Genomic DNA, 15,663 nt, shown 5'->3' on the forward strand with positions numbered 1-15,663 from the left:
CCTACAAAACTAACATAACAGAACCCCCTGTCAATCCCAACATAACACAACATTAAACACTAACTTATGTCTCCCTATGTTAATCTTATGCAAAAACACACAAAATAACACTTAATTTCAACATTTATACAGTCTGATGCAAAGCATGCTGGGAATTAGAAATCTGCTGCAACTCAACTCAATCATATTAAGTTAGTGCCATAGTGCCATGGGCAAAGCATGGGCAAAACAATTTAGTTTACTTGAAATATGTCAGTGCTGTGAACTCAAAAGTAAAAGTTTTAAATACTCATAACAGTTAATTTAACTGAATTAATTTGTTTAATTTAAGTTTGTCCTACTCAAACGAATTAAGTATTTTGAGCATTAGGGTTTACAGTGCTCTTCTTCTCTTATATCGAAATATATCGATATTTCTCTTTAAAAATTCTTGTCTTAGACTTCTAATAGGTGACCAGTGTTTTGTTTTGCTCTATCCTCTGCGCTTCCACATCCGTCATTACGTCATGCGTCAAGTTAGAGGTTACGTTTTTGCCATAAAAGGACTTGCGTAAGCCATCTGCCGGAAACTAGTTATTTTAGTTTATAAGGATTTAAATATATATATATATTTTCTTACAAAAACCCATCGCTTTGCTTCAAAAGACCTTTATTAACCCCCTGGAGCCGTGTGGATATCTTTTATGATGGATAGATGCACTTTTTTGCACTTTAAAATCAGGAGCGCCATTCACTACCATTATAAAGCTTGGAAGAGCTGGGGTATTTTTAAATATATCTCTGATTGTGTTCGTCTGAAAGAAGAGAGTCATATTCACCTAGGATGGCTTAAGGGTGAGTAAATCATGGGATCATTTTCATTTTTGTGTGAACTATCCCTTTAAAGCGGCTTTAGGCCCATCAGACTGCCAAATAGAAAAGCATGATTATCACTCAACAGAACATGTTTCCACTGCTCCAGAGTCTAGTGGCAGTGTGCTTTACACCACTCTATTCGACGCTTGGTTATGTGAGGCTTGCATGCAGCTAATCGAACATGGAAACCCATTCCATGAAGCTCCCGCCGCACAGTTTTTGTGCTGTTATTAATGCCAGTGGAAGTTTGGAACTCTTCAGCTATGGAATCAGCGACTTTTACGCACCATGCACCTCTGCACTCGGTGACCCTGCTCTGTGACTTTACATGGTCTTCCGCTTCCAGAGTTGCTGCTGTTCCTAAACGCTTCCACTTTCCAAAAATACCACTTACAGTTAACTATGGAATATCAAGCAGGGATGAAATTTCATGAACTGACTTATTGCAAAGATGGGCATCCTAACACAGTACAATGCTTGAATTCACTGAGCTCTTCAGAATGACCTTTTTTTTCCCACAAATGTTTGTAAATGCAGACTGCATGGCTATGTGCTTGATTTTATACAATTGTGGCAGTGGGTCTGATTGAAACAGCTGAATTCAAGAATTAAGTGGTGCGCCCCAATACTTTTGTCTGTGTGTGTGTGTGTGTTCTGCAGTGCTACATCAGAGGTACTATGTGTTGTCATACACAAAATGGGCTAAGCATATGTTGACACCCCTTCTAAATAACACATTTTCAGTTTCAGCTGAGTTACTAACAGGTGCATGAAATCAATCATGCAGCCACAAAATGTCTGCAGAAGAATTTTCAGCAGAATGACTCACTATCATTGTGGTATGGAAGCTTGTTTCCACCATGGAATAATAATAAAAAAAAAAAATAAATAAATAAAAAAAAAGGTAATTGCGAGTTATTATCTCAAATTTCTGACTTTTTTTTTCTCAGAATTACGAGTTTATATCTCACAGTTCTGACTTTTTTCTCAGAATTGCGTGATTTAAACTCACAATTGTGAGTTATAAAGTCAGAATTGTGTGATATAAAGTCAGAATTGTAAGTTATAGTCAGAATTGCGAGGAAAAAAGTCAGAATTGTGAGATATAAATTATTATAAATTATTAAATTGCGTGTTATAATGTCCAATTATGAGGAAAAAAAGACTGACGTTTTTTCTCAGAGCTGCAAGTTTATATCTCACGATTCTGACTTTATAACATGCAATTTCGAGGAAAAATGTCAGAATTGCGAGTTATAAAGTCAGAATTGCTAGATATAATCTCACAATTCTGACTTTATAACTTGCAATTGTGAGGAAAAAAGTCAGAATTCTGAGATAAAAACTCGCAATTACCTTTTTTATTTTTTATTTTTTTTGTGGCTGAAACAAGCTTCCATATTGAGGCCCTATCATAGGATGCCACCAGTAAAATGGCTTACAGAGTCAAATGTGTAAAAAGCCCAGACCTGAACCCTAACACCCAACAACAGTACAGATGCTTTAGTGTCTGAATGAGAGTAAATCTCTGCAGCTATGGTCCATTTTATCTTCAACAAGCACATATGGATGTGGTGTTTGACTGTCCACATACTTTGGCCATGTTCTGTGTATGATGGAATGACATTTACCACAGTTTGAATGCAAAAACAAAATAAGTGGTAGATTTATAAGATGTCACTGAATCTACCGATTTGACGTCAACTCAGCCCTCCAGAGTATGTGGCAGTGTTGAAATTGCCCGTGTGCAGGTGTGCCGTTGTCACACTACCAGGGATGCAGCAGTCCCACAGATGAAACAGGTGTGAGTCGTCCCAGACAAGCAGTCAGCTCCGCACCAGTCGCCATCCTGTCAGAGCAGACCCCTTCAAATGGAGCTGTCACTTTATCACTTTGAAGGAGAGTGAGAGAGAACGAGAGGATGGAGAGAGAGACGGCAAGTCCACCTGTCAAACCCGAACATTGCCATCACTACAGTGAAGCGCTGCTGATGAGCTGGAAATACTCAGTGTGTAAGGCTTGTGTTTTGACGCTGTGGGGAGAGAGATATCTCACACGTTTCCTTGGGTCAGACGAGATGAATTCTAGGACAGATGGAACAAAGTCTTTCTGTGGCTTTCATCATTTGCAGCCAGACAATTGTCTCAGTTCATAAATAGACTGCAACAGTGACTGCCCACTTTTTCAGGAGCCTTGATATTTTTCCCATTCATTTTCTCCAAAGGCTTTTAAAAGATTCTTCAATAAACACTTCTAAGCTTTGAGCCAAACCTTCACTGTAAAAAAAATAATAAAAATAATCTTTTAAATTTATTGTTTAAAAAAAGGCAGCTGGTTGCCAAGACTTTACCTTAAAGAGGACCTATTATGTTTCTGAACTCCCTGAAACGCCTCCATTGTAGTCTTGAGTTTTCTTTCGGGAACGAACACGTCACAATATTCCTCATTTAAAGGGTTAGCTCACCCAAAAATGAAAATTCTGTCATTAATTACTCACCCTCATGTCGTTCCACACCTGTAAGACCTTCATTCATCTTCAGAACACAAATTAAGATATTTTTGATAAAATCTGATGGCTCAGTGAGGCCTCCATTGCCAGCAAGATGATTAACACTTTCAATGCCCAGAAAGCTATTAAAGACATATTTAAAACAGTTCATGTGACTACAGTGGTTCAACCTTAATGTTATGAAGCGACCAGAATACCTTTTGTGCACCAAAAAACAATAACAACTTTTTTCAACAATTTCTTGTGATGGGCGATTTCAAAACACTGCTTCATCAAGCTTCGAAGCTTTACTAATCTTTTGTTTCGAATCAGTGGTATCAAACTGCCAAAGTCACGCCCCCCCAGTGGTGAACCATTGAAATTTCGAAACACTTATGACACAACAAAGCCTCGTTTACTGAAATCACGTGACTTTGGCAGTTTGATACACGCTCTGAATCACTGTTTCGAAACAAAAGATTCGTAAAACTTCGAAGCTTCATGAAGCAGTGTTTTGAAATCGCCCATCACTAGATATTGTTGAATAAAGTCGTTATTTTGTTTTTTTGCCGCACAAAAAGTATTCTCGTCGCTTCATAACATTAAGGTTGAACCACTGTAGTCACATGAACTGTTTTAAATATGTCTTTAGTAGCTTTCTGGGCATCTGAAAGTGTTAATTATCTTGCTGGCAATGGAGGCCTCACTGAGCCATCGGATTTTATCAAAAATATCTTCCGAAGATGAACAAAGTTCTTACGGGTGTGCAACGACATGAGGGTGAGTAATTAATAACAGAATTTTCATTTTTTGGGTGAACTATGCCTTTAACAAGCCCATGGACGGTCTGAAAGGTTAATCAATTATTGCTTAAATCAGATTTTCTCTGGAGATTTTGAAGATTCTTAATTCCGGAAACTGTCTGTTGAGGCCTATTATCCTGAACTGTCTACTCAAGCAAATGTTAGATACAAATATTCCCACTTTGGTATTTTCGGATGTATGTAACTGAACCACACAGACTGTTTTTCAGAATGCATATCAGATATGACAAGCTTTCACAGACCACATGCAGACATCAGGTGGTATCATGTACGCTGTCAGTAACACAGAAACAGAAATGTGTTGTGGGGAAATGTGATGAAAGCGGTTGAGGTCGGATCAATGGGTGCGCTGTGGCTAAAGACTTTTACCTGGGCAGGAGGCAACTCTTGAAATCCCAAATGCAGAAAAGAGTATCGATTACTGTTTTCTTTTCTCTGTAATGAGTACTGATTACCAAACTGAATGCTTTGAAAGGAAAGTGAGCACAGCCATTCGGTCATCTGTATTATAGTCTTTAATACAGTCATAACATGTTTATGTGTTCCTTGGCTAATTATCAGTTCAGTGCTGGAGGCGCATATTTTTTATTAATACATCAAAGACTATTACCATGTACTAACAAAAAGTACTGTGGTATTACTTTTGGGACTATTATTTTAAAAGAATAAAAATATATAATCAATTATTTATTTATTTATAGTTTCAGTTATTTGGTATTTATTTAATAAAGTATTTAGGTTATTTAACATTCATTAAGGACATTATTTCAGACTGAGTAGCTATGGATTTATGCTTTGTACAGGAACTACACTAACATAAAATACCATGAAGGTACCATAAAAATACCACATTTTTGAACATGCACCGTGGTAATACGAGGTAATAGCACTTTGTACAGCAACATGGTGTATATCAAAGTACCATGGTATTACCATATGATACCAACATTGTTGTACCACCACAATACATTTTGTAATAATAAAACTGCATAGAAATATTATCTTTAGAACAGCCTCTCCTTGATGTTTAATATTCATGAGGAGCGATACTTTGGTCCAATGAGATTCCAGCGTGGGTGGGGCTCCCCGGCACAACATTTTGGATTTACAAACCAAACTACAAACAAAATGTAGTTTCTTTCATTATAGTCGCTGCTTTTTAAAGCCTAAAAACAATTAACATGGTATATTTTTATTGCTTATCATTAATTTTAATTAGTCTTAATCTGACTGAAATGGCATCTAATTTTACTAGACGAAAATAGCAAAATGAAATAAAAATTAAATTGTTAATATAATGTTATATTACCAATATGAATATTACTATGTATTATCTATAATTTAGTATTTTATTTATATATATATATATATATATATATATATATATATATATATATATATATATGTATATGTGTGTGTGTGTATATATATGTGTGTGTGTGTGTGTGTATATATATATATATATATATATATATATATATATTTAGTACTGTATTTTTGTCAAAATGACAATTCATGTCCAACAATTACACAGCACCTGTTTGCTTTCACAACTCATAATTCTCAGATGACCTCTGAATATATTTGACTGAAGAGGGAAATGTGGAGACATGGTGTTTCAAATGAGTCGGGGGCCAGTATGCGCTCTGATTGGATCAATAAAGTAATTAGAGCAGAGGCGAGTTGCTCAAGGCAGGGCCAGTGAATGAGTCGGTTCAGCCCTCACAGGAATACTCCGCAAACACTCTGACGTCGTCTCTGAAGGTGTGTATGCGCATGTTCAGACATGTCGCCCTGAGAGCCCTTGTGCCGTTTCGTGTCTCTGCGATTTGTTAGGTGGCACTCTCAGACATGTAGCCGGGTGAGCGGCGAGAGGAAAGGTTGGAGAGTTAAACCCTCAGTCGGATTGTCATCACCTCACAATAGAGAGCAAAAAGATCACCCGGAATCCATCAGCACCTCTCCCACAACAGATTAGCTATAACAGAAAGCACTGTTTAGGGCTTTGATTTCAATTTTAGTTAACAAATAACCTGAGAAAATGCACACACATCCAACCAATAATATGAAAGATCAGTAGAAGCATCAGTTATTTTACATGCCAAGAGTTCAAAAGATAACATCCATTCTATTTTTTTTTTTTTTTTTTTTTTTTTTTTTTGATACTTTGGTCCAATGACCATCATTGCTATCGTTGCTGAGATTAGAACATAAAAACAATTAGGATTAGTTCACTTCTGAATTCAAATTTCCTTACAATTTACTCACCTCCATGTCATCCAAGATGTTTATGTCTTTCTTTCTTCAGTCAAAAAGAAATTAAGGTTTTTGAGGAAAACCTTCCAGGATTTTTCTCCATATAGTGGACTTCACTGGGGTTCAACGGGTTGAAGGTCCAAGTTGCAGTTTCAGTGCAGCTTCAAAGGGGTAGAGTTATATATATAAAAAATGTACAAACAAATTACAAACAAATTACAACAAATACTATAGAGATACAAATTAAATAAACTTGTTTTTCAGATACAATAGGTTTATTTACCATATATACATTTATTTAACATATTGTGTTGTTTTATTATTATTAATGACAAATATAGTCTTTAAGACTATGAGGTCCCTTTAAGACCGAATCCATGGATACTGACACATATCCTGTTTTCACCCAAATGTTTACCTCCACTTAAGCCATAACTGACTGTATTTACGTGAGTTACTCCACACGATGGACATTTTGACAACTATGCGTGCATTTGACCATTCAGGCGCGAGGAGAACTGGGATCGCGCGCAAGAAAGAGAGAGAGTTCTGGTCTGTGTCATTCAGTGCGATTCCGCCTATCCCGCCTTCACTAATCGATAACGAATTGTGATTGCAAGTTTGCAGTTCGCAATGTGTGGGTTGTCATCATTAATTCTGAAGTATTTCCACACCTCTGAGGCTGACATTGTTTCTGCTGCTGCTGCCGGTGTCTCTGTGCACGGAAAATTCTGTCAGTTACGTCACGTGAGGTATCGGTCTTTGGTATCGGGGATATTTTTATACATGAACATGGTATCAGGCCCAATACCGATACTAGTATCGGTGCATCTCTATTATATAGTATATTTAGTATTATCTAATTCATGTTAGAACTTATTGTAATATACATTTATATATGCTCCGCTTGATATTTCCCCACAGGAGAGGGGAAAAGATCACCAGGAATCCATCAGCACATCTCCCACAACAGATTTAGCGAACAGAAAGTGCTGTTTAGATGGGCTTTGATTGCAATTCTCAAATAACCTGAGAATATGCACACGCACACACCTCAGAGCCTCTGTTGGTAGGAGCTAAACAAACAGGCTGTGTCGTATCACCAATGTGAGCCCCTTTAGAGGTCAGAGGTCAATGACTGAGTGACAGGTGTGTGCTCGGGGAGACTGAGAGAAAGATTACTGCTCCCACAACAGAAGAAATCCATCGTAAGCAGCAATCCAGCATTGATTGTTGAGAATTTATAGTTTGAACACTGACACTGCAGCATACATTGTCAGTCAGATGTCCAGAGCTAAACATTTCATATCTTTCCAACAAAGCTGCTTTGAGGAAAATTAATGATGCAGCTAAAACCAGATGCAGCATTAAGTCTGGTCTGCTTTACAGCTTATTCTAGCCATTTAGAGTGTGTTCACACTTGGCAGGTTTAGTTCAATTAAAGCGAACTCTGATGTGATTGCTCTCTTAGTGCAGTTCATTTGAATAAGTGTGAATGCTGCCATCCGAACCCTGGTGTGCACCAAACAAGCAGACCGAGAACCCTGAAAAGATGGGTCTCGGTCCTCTTCCAAATGACATCTGGTGTGGTTTGACTGAAATATGAATGCAGCATGGACCTTAATGACATCTTAATGAACCAAAAACAGGTTGTGATGTCACAAGATGCAACAGAATGCTTAAGCATACCTGTTTTTTCTTGTCATAGTCGCGATGTTGCCCTTTACAGTTCGGTACAGGCATCGGGAATGCCGTCTTTTTGCAGAAGATCTTTGTTTGTGTGTGTAATGGAGGAATTCCTACCACTGTTTTGACTCTTTTACACATTTTTTAAGCTCTTCGAGTTCTCAGCTGGTAAAAATACCATCATATGTTCAGACATACAATGAACACATTTAGCCTAGAATGCAGCATTGCTTTGTTTGCTCAGTAAGTTCTGTTGCAAAGTATATGTCAGAAGGCCAATTCACACCACACAGACAAACGCCAACAAATACGTCTTGTTGGATCAGTGTGTTACCCCTGTCGGTGTTTGTTGGCGTTGGTCGGGGTTTGTTTTCACCTGACTGAATATGTTAAATCGGCATTTGTCGGGTCTTGGAATGTCTTAGCAGTGTGATTATGATTTTCCAACAAACGCCAACAAACTCTAACGTACTTTAATGTAAACATCCTTTATTGATATGAAAATACCCCAAACCTCATGAAAATCAAATACAAATCATATACTATAATCGTGTGTTTATTAGTTCATGTTTCATGTGTAGAAACATTTCTCTGGGAAGTGAAATACATAAATCAGTGGACAATGAATAGAAATTATGAACACAAATACAGCAGACGTGACTGAATATGAATGTGTTTTGAAAATATCATAAGTTACCAAATGATTATTTTGCACTCCTGACATAAATTAAGAAATCACTGTCACTGCAACCGAATTTTATCATAAACAGTGAACAAATATGGAAGCTGGAGTATTTAATCTTTGTAATTAAACAGTTTGTCCAGATCAGCTGCAGTTCTCTGCATAAATTCAAGTACGCAACCTGTCTTTCCCGTCGCAGCAACCACGGCTTCACCCACAACCTCTTTCGTTTTGTACGCCCTCTTTTCAGGCGAAAAATGAGACGTAAAGACATTCTGACTCAAAGTTTGTCTGTGTGAATAAAAATCTAAATCCAGGCTGAAAACAGTCCAAGCTGGTTGATCAGCAGCTTTCCAGCTGGCAGACCTGGTTTCAACCGGTATTAAGATGCATTTTGGTTGATTGGATCACAAGTGAATGACGCTAAATACAGGTGTAAACGTGGTCTAAAATGTTTTGAGCTTGTCCATTTTCGACCACTTCCAGAGGTAGTGGAAAACGCTTTCAACCGGTTTGCTTTCGTAGTGTAGACGAGACGCTCATGTGGTCGAATGCGTTCGAACAGCCACAAAAGATCGCCTACTCTCCGCCTACTGACCTAATATGTAAACATTATGGGGAGCGCACTAGCCAGACAGGATTTAAACTTTGTCGGATGAAGACCCAAGTTTGGTTTGAAGACGAAAACCGTACCAAGCACAATGTTCTCTCACCATTCCTGAAAAATCTGAAAAAAAAAAACCTTAAAAAAAAAAAAACATACATTTACTCTTCCATAGACTCTCCCATCGAAGAAATCAGGACAAAAGTGGACAAAAGAGACAGATTAAAACACCAGTTGTAAACGGGAATGTGTATCCCTGGTAAATCACCTTGGACCAGCAACATGGTTTTCCAGTACAAAAGCAGCAAAAGAATGAAATTACTTCACTGTAGTGATGAACGAGTGGTTATGAAAACATAGACAGTGGAGGAGATTGGAAAACAGCAGCAGGAAGGATACTATAAGCTCACATCATAACGCAGGTAATAATGATGGCAGATACACACCGGTCAAAAGCCTCGCCGACAGCAGGATACAAGCCGATGTTTGAGAGAGAATGGAGGTGGAGGATGTGTTTGTGGTGGGCGAGAGATACTGACAGATTGATTGGCCAGTGATTTGGGTCATTCTGTAACCCTACCGCCCTGTGACTGCGGCTGCATTGTCTCGGCCCGCTATCGCTTTCCGCCGTCTCAGACTCCCATTATAAAGCATTTGGGCTTCATTAGAGTGAATTGCGTAAACGAGTTACAGGTGCGGGAGGGGGAAAAACAATTTGCATCCCTGATGCAGCACCAGAGGCCTTACAAAAAGGGAAAACATTGATGCACCTGATTGTCTTCAATTCGCCTCGGAAAAAAACACCATCCGTTCACGTAGGAAACACAATACTCATTATGAGATTTTTGATGCCACTATCCACAAGCAAACTCTGTGCAAGGAAAACAACCGTCCACAATTTAAATGTGAATACACAACCGTTCCTGGTAGAATTTAATTAATTTTCTTCTCAAAAGATGGAGAAAAATATGTGGCGTGCGGTAAACAAAAGGCCTCGCTTATGGAAATGAGATTCTTCTTACATATCCAATTCAATCATATTTGTTGTATTGTTCTGTTTACACCTCAATATTCAAGCAGACGCTTTGCAATCTTCAAGAGTTTTGTAAAGAAACTGTTTTTTTGTTTTCATGAAAACAGAGCTATTCCCTTTGGAAGAATTCATGAAAGCATTTACAGATCCCAGTCTCAATATAGAGCTATCAGAATGTCAGCAAGAAGTTTTTTTTGCATGTCTCTCTGTAGGTGTCATGGTTTCTCAAGGTATCTAAACCACCAACCCATATGCAACCTTAACGTGAACCTGAAACCAAAAGATTTAGAATAATTGGCCGGTGTTTGCTTCATGTGTTCTGTGTCCATTGGTTTGGAAAGTCCCTCACTGCATCCATCTGCTGTTGTAGAGTTAGTAAAGCACGCCTCTGTGCATTGCATTTATGGCCCTATAAATGTCTGGACAGACACTGGAATTGTGCTTGGCTGTGAAAAGATCATTCAGTGTAAAACACTAAATAACTTACACTACGTCCTGTCTAACAAATAATTAACCGTGCAATTAAATGCACACAAAATGTTTTGTATTTACCTTTTACAATATGTACAGGGTATTTGATGAGTACAGGTGAAGTTTGGTGAATTTTTGGGGAAGAAATCCAGTTATTTTAATTGGAACCCACCAGATTTATTTTTCGCATTATTGTGAAAACAATTTGTAAAATATAGCTGCGAGCAGCAATTATCAGGGTTCAAGCACTTTAAGGCTTTAGGCACATAAAAAGGTATTTTATTTTATTTAGCGAGCATATAAGCGATTAGATAATAGATGGACAAGACCATTTACAACCAATACAGGCAATTTACTAAGGAAAAATGTTTTTTGACAGTTATAGCGCCACCTATTGCCTGATTTCCACCACTTTTTTTTAGGTGTCCTCAGAGTGTGTCCATACATATGTGTGTCAAATTTGGTGAAAATATCTCATTTCGTTTTGAAGTTATAGACACTTAAATATATGAGAAAATAAAAAATGACCCATGAGCGGCTTTTTTTTTTGCCACTTCCTATCAAAATTTTGTATTTCAATTCAGTATTTCCTACAATGGTTTCGAAGATATTCGCAAAAGTTTTTTTAAGCGCTAAATCACCACGTTGCACAAACCATAAGCCGAAACCTGGCATGTTTGGTATCGTTAGACTCGGAAAGGATTCAGGACTGTAAGGAGGTGACTCCCGTGAAAATAAGTTGACCACATCCAAAGTTATAAGCATTTGAATATTTAATTTCACCACTAGGTGGCGCTGGCTCAACTTCTCAGGCTCCTTCAGGGCATCGTGCTGATGACCCATAACGAGTTTTGTTACGATTGGCCTCCGTTAACCTTCGGCCTCGAAACAATTCATGTCTCAAGTCGATCGGACTTGGTTGCGTAGTTAGAGCCGTTTTCATGTTTTTTAAATTTATAGTGCCACCAAGTGTCCAATTGCAATTTTCGTGCTATTCCATTGCGCCGTAGCACTAAAAACAAGAAAATTGCTTTAAACAAGAAAATGTGCAATTTTCTTGTTTTTAGTGCTGTAGCGCCACCGTCAGGCCGATTTGGGTAATACTTTGTCAACCTCTCCCCAAATTGAGACCTACAATCTGGCCAAGTTTCAAGTCTCTAGCACTTACGGTTTGGTCTACACAATGAGTTTTATGGCGGAATAATAATAATAATAATAATAAAAATCCTTACAATTACAATAGGGTTTCAGCACTTCGTGCTTGAACCCCTAATAAAGTAATGTTTTCATTACACACAGGTCTAGGACAACAAAATCACTTCTAAGGGAAAGTAAATGGATATTATTGCCACTGGGAAATTCACTGTGGTGCTTTTATTAAATATAAATTAGTGGCAGTTTAGAGGACACATACAACACTTTTTGACAACATTTTGATGACCGGTTTTGGTATTTTAGGCCAGAGCATTGTTCTTCTTTTAGCAAGTTATTCAGTCACATGACTTGAAGTCACATTACTTACTTTTTTGATGCACAGCTAGGATTTATTTGATTACTGTGCATGGGCGTTGGAAGCAAAAAAAAAGAAAAATGTGGGTGGGTCCTCCCCCAGAAATTTTTTTATTAGAGTAGATGCCATTTCCTGTATTCCGGTGCCTTTTAATTAATTTAATTTGCCTTGTTGGCAAATGGTATTTACACTGACTGAATTACGGACAAAATTACAGAAGACACTGGATTGAATATATGGGCAATAGTATAGGGGTAAGGCACATGGCAGAATGTTTTGAACTCACTGTACTCCCTTTTCCCATCACATATCAGATCAGAAATTCATTTATGTTCAATAAAAATAAAGAAAATAATCAAAAAGTGGAACTATAGTGTCTAATGTGTGTTTAATAATGAAGTGTTTATCGGGTGTAGGTGTATCCATTTAATAATTTTAATGAATATAATCATTTACACTGTTATGATTGCATACCGTAATTACAACAACACTGAGGTGCAAATAGTGGCTCTGAATGAACCAAGTAGAATGGATTTGAGGAAGCAGCAGCGTGGAAGTCAAGGCTGTAGCTAAAACGCGGAATGGATTTTAATTTATTAGGGCATTCCTCAAGTGGAATGGATTTGACTGACGGTGCTATGAAAATTAGAGACGTAAAAGTGAGTGGGTCCAATATCATTGGTCTTAAAAAGTAAGACCAATGGTTCCGACGCCCATGTAACTGTGTATCGTAGTTTGTTTATCTTACCAAAAAAATCCCCCTCAAGAGAGCATATATATATATATATTTTAAAGTGTATTTTGGAAATTTTGTCAACATCTTGGTGTTTCCATTCAGCATTTTTTGTGTCAAGTCAAGTCACCTTCATTTTAATAGTGCTTTATCCAATAGAAATGGTTTCATAGCAGCTTCACAGTAATAAACAAGAAAGTTACAGAATCAATGATGCAAACTTCATCAAATATGAGACGAATTTATATTCTGCTGTAAAGCAGCTGTAGCAAGACAGTGTCCTTATTCAGCTCGAGTCAGATCAATGTTGATTCAGTTCAGTTTAATATTGGTGTCGATGTTGCAAACTTAATCAGTTTTGAAAAAAAAAGAAATTGATTCAGCTATAAGACAATTAAGTTTCATTATTCAGCTCAATTCTCTTCAAGTTTTGTTCTCATCCAATAGTGTCAGTGCAGTCAAATTGGTAATATTACTGGATTTTATGTGAAACATTAAAATGTGCATTAATATATGTGGATGGAAAACCAACTATTTTCAGCATGTACAAATTTTGGCCATTAATGTTGAACAATGACTTTATGATAAACATGTAAGGAAAAGCGTAGCATGATTTTGACATGTTTCTGGATCAATATTTTCATTGGTCTGAGAACAACACTTTTATCAACCAATCTAGGTTGACTAGGGCTTGAATCATTTTCTCTGATTTTAGGGGTAGTTAATCATTCAGAATGGGGTTAGTGACTGGGTTAGGGTTATAGGGCTATGCTGTTGAAAGGATTATCCAGGAACATGTCTATTAAATGTTTTGATGTATATCAGTTTAGCACATTGAGTCCCAGAAACGGAGACTCTGAGCCTCAAGTTACAAATGTGGCACTTGGTTAATCCAGCGATCTTATTCTTCATTCTGATGCACTTGCGTTCTTTGAGTGAATCTATTTTTGCATTGTACTGTAATGTACAGTGTAGATTAACTTAACCCAGCATTAGAGATATCGATCAGTTCCCTCAGAGAAACACAGGATTCTCATATTGCCTGCACCAACTGCAATAAATCTGCATTTATCATTGTCTTGCTCACCACACCCAGCCTAAAAACAGCTTTTTTTAAGAGCGATGAAGGGCTTTGGCAGCCAATCTCTCGTTAAGGAAGTGCCCATTTGGTTTGGCCTGTATTATTGTGGTTAAGATAGTTTGATGGGTTAATCCTGCCGATGCTCCTTTTAAGTGTCTCAGAGTCTTTCCACCCACTGCACAAGCTTTATTGACTGCCTGAATCCCAGTAATTAGAAGGGAAGAGGCCTCCGGTACATCAGTGATAGAAAGAGCTTTGATTAGTATTCCTCAAGGCATTTAGTTCATGGAAACATTGAAACCGGTCATTTAGACTCACCCATTTTTTTGCTTGGCTAAATTACTGATTTTTAAGGAAACATGAAAAATACATAATTACATTAAGATTTGTGTTTTATATGCAATCTCTAGAGGGTGTGTTGTACACTTTAAATTAATTTAAACAAACCTAAATATTATATATACTTATTAAAGATCTCTTCTGATAACATTCCTTCTGATAATATTCCTTACTGAAATTTTAAAAATGTGACGCTTTAAGCGCTGTTGAGCAGATTCGTAAACACCTCTGATTGGCCATTGTGTTCACGTGCTCAACAGATATGTCAACTGCGCATGACAACAGTTCAAATTGTTAAATAAAGTCGTTATTTTCGTTTTGTTTTTGTGCACAAAAGGTATTCTCGTCACTTTATAACATTAAGGTTGAACCACTGTGGTCACGTTGACTATTTTAACGATATCTTTACTACCTTTCGGGACCTCAAAAGGTGCAATGACGTTGCTGCCTATGTGTGCTTCAGAAACCCTTAGATTTCATTAAAAATATCTTAATTTGTGTTCTGAAGATGAACGACGGTCTTGCAGGTTTTGAACGACATGAGAGTGAGTACTTAATGACAGAAATTTCATTTTTGGGTGAACTAACCCTTTAAATCGCTTTTTTTAGTTTCTCGTTATTTCTTTAAGTGCCAAAACTCCAGGATTCTTTACAAATATTAGTCACTGTTATTTTGACATTACAGGATATATACCCACAACTATATTTTGCGGTTTTAGTATATTAGTGTTCGACTTCAGTTGTATACTACAGATGAATTGTAATCATTTTGGCATAGAATTACCCAGGTTTTTGCTTGAAACCTCCATTGGGCATGGAAAGGTGATCTCCCTCTGCTAAAAACTCCTTCTAAAAACCTCACGTCTTATCTGTTTACCCCTCAGAGGAGGTTTCCTCGTATCACAGGCACACGCTGCAGGGCATTTGTCATCTCCCTGGGCCTGGGTCACCTTACAGTTGATGCTTTCAGGGCGTTCTGGCAGAAAGAGTACAGTAATCCCTATCCCTGCACATATCATCCTTACCTGGAGCCCGACCAGACCAAATCCAATCGATATGGCTCTGCCAAAGTGAGACCTTTAGAGGGGGCCAATGGAAAAG

General features: G+C 37.6%; 1 protein-coding gene across 1 annotated transcript in view; it reads left to right on the top strand.

Annotated features, from left to right (window-relative positions):
- fars2 (phenylalanyl-tRNA synthetase 2, mitochondrial) overlaps nt 1-15,663 on the top strand; it is a 168,397-nt gene that overhangs the window by 111,368 nt on the left and 41,366 nt on the right. The window lies entirely within an intron of this gene.

Source organism: Ctenopharyngodon idella, chromosome 23 (assembly GCF_019924925.1).
Source record: "Ctenopharyngodon idella isolate HZGC_01 chromosome 23, HZGC01, whole genome shotgun sequence".
Taxonomy (NCBI): domain Eukaryota; kingdom Metazoa; phylum Chordata; class Actinopteri; order Cypriniformes; family Xenocyprididae; genus Ctenopharyngodon; species Ctenopharyngodon idella.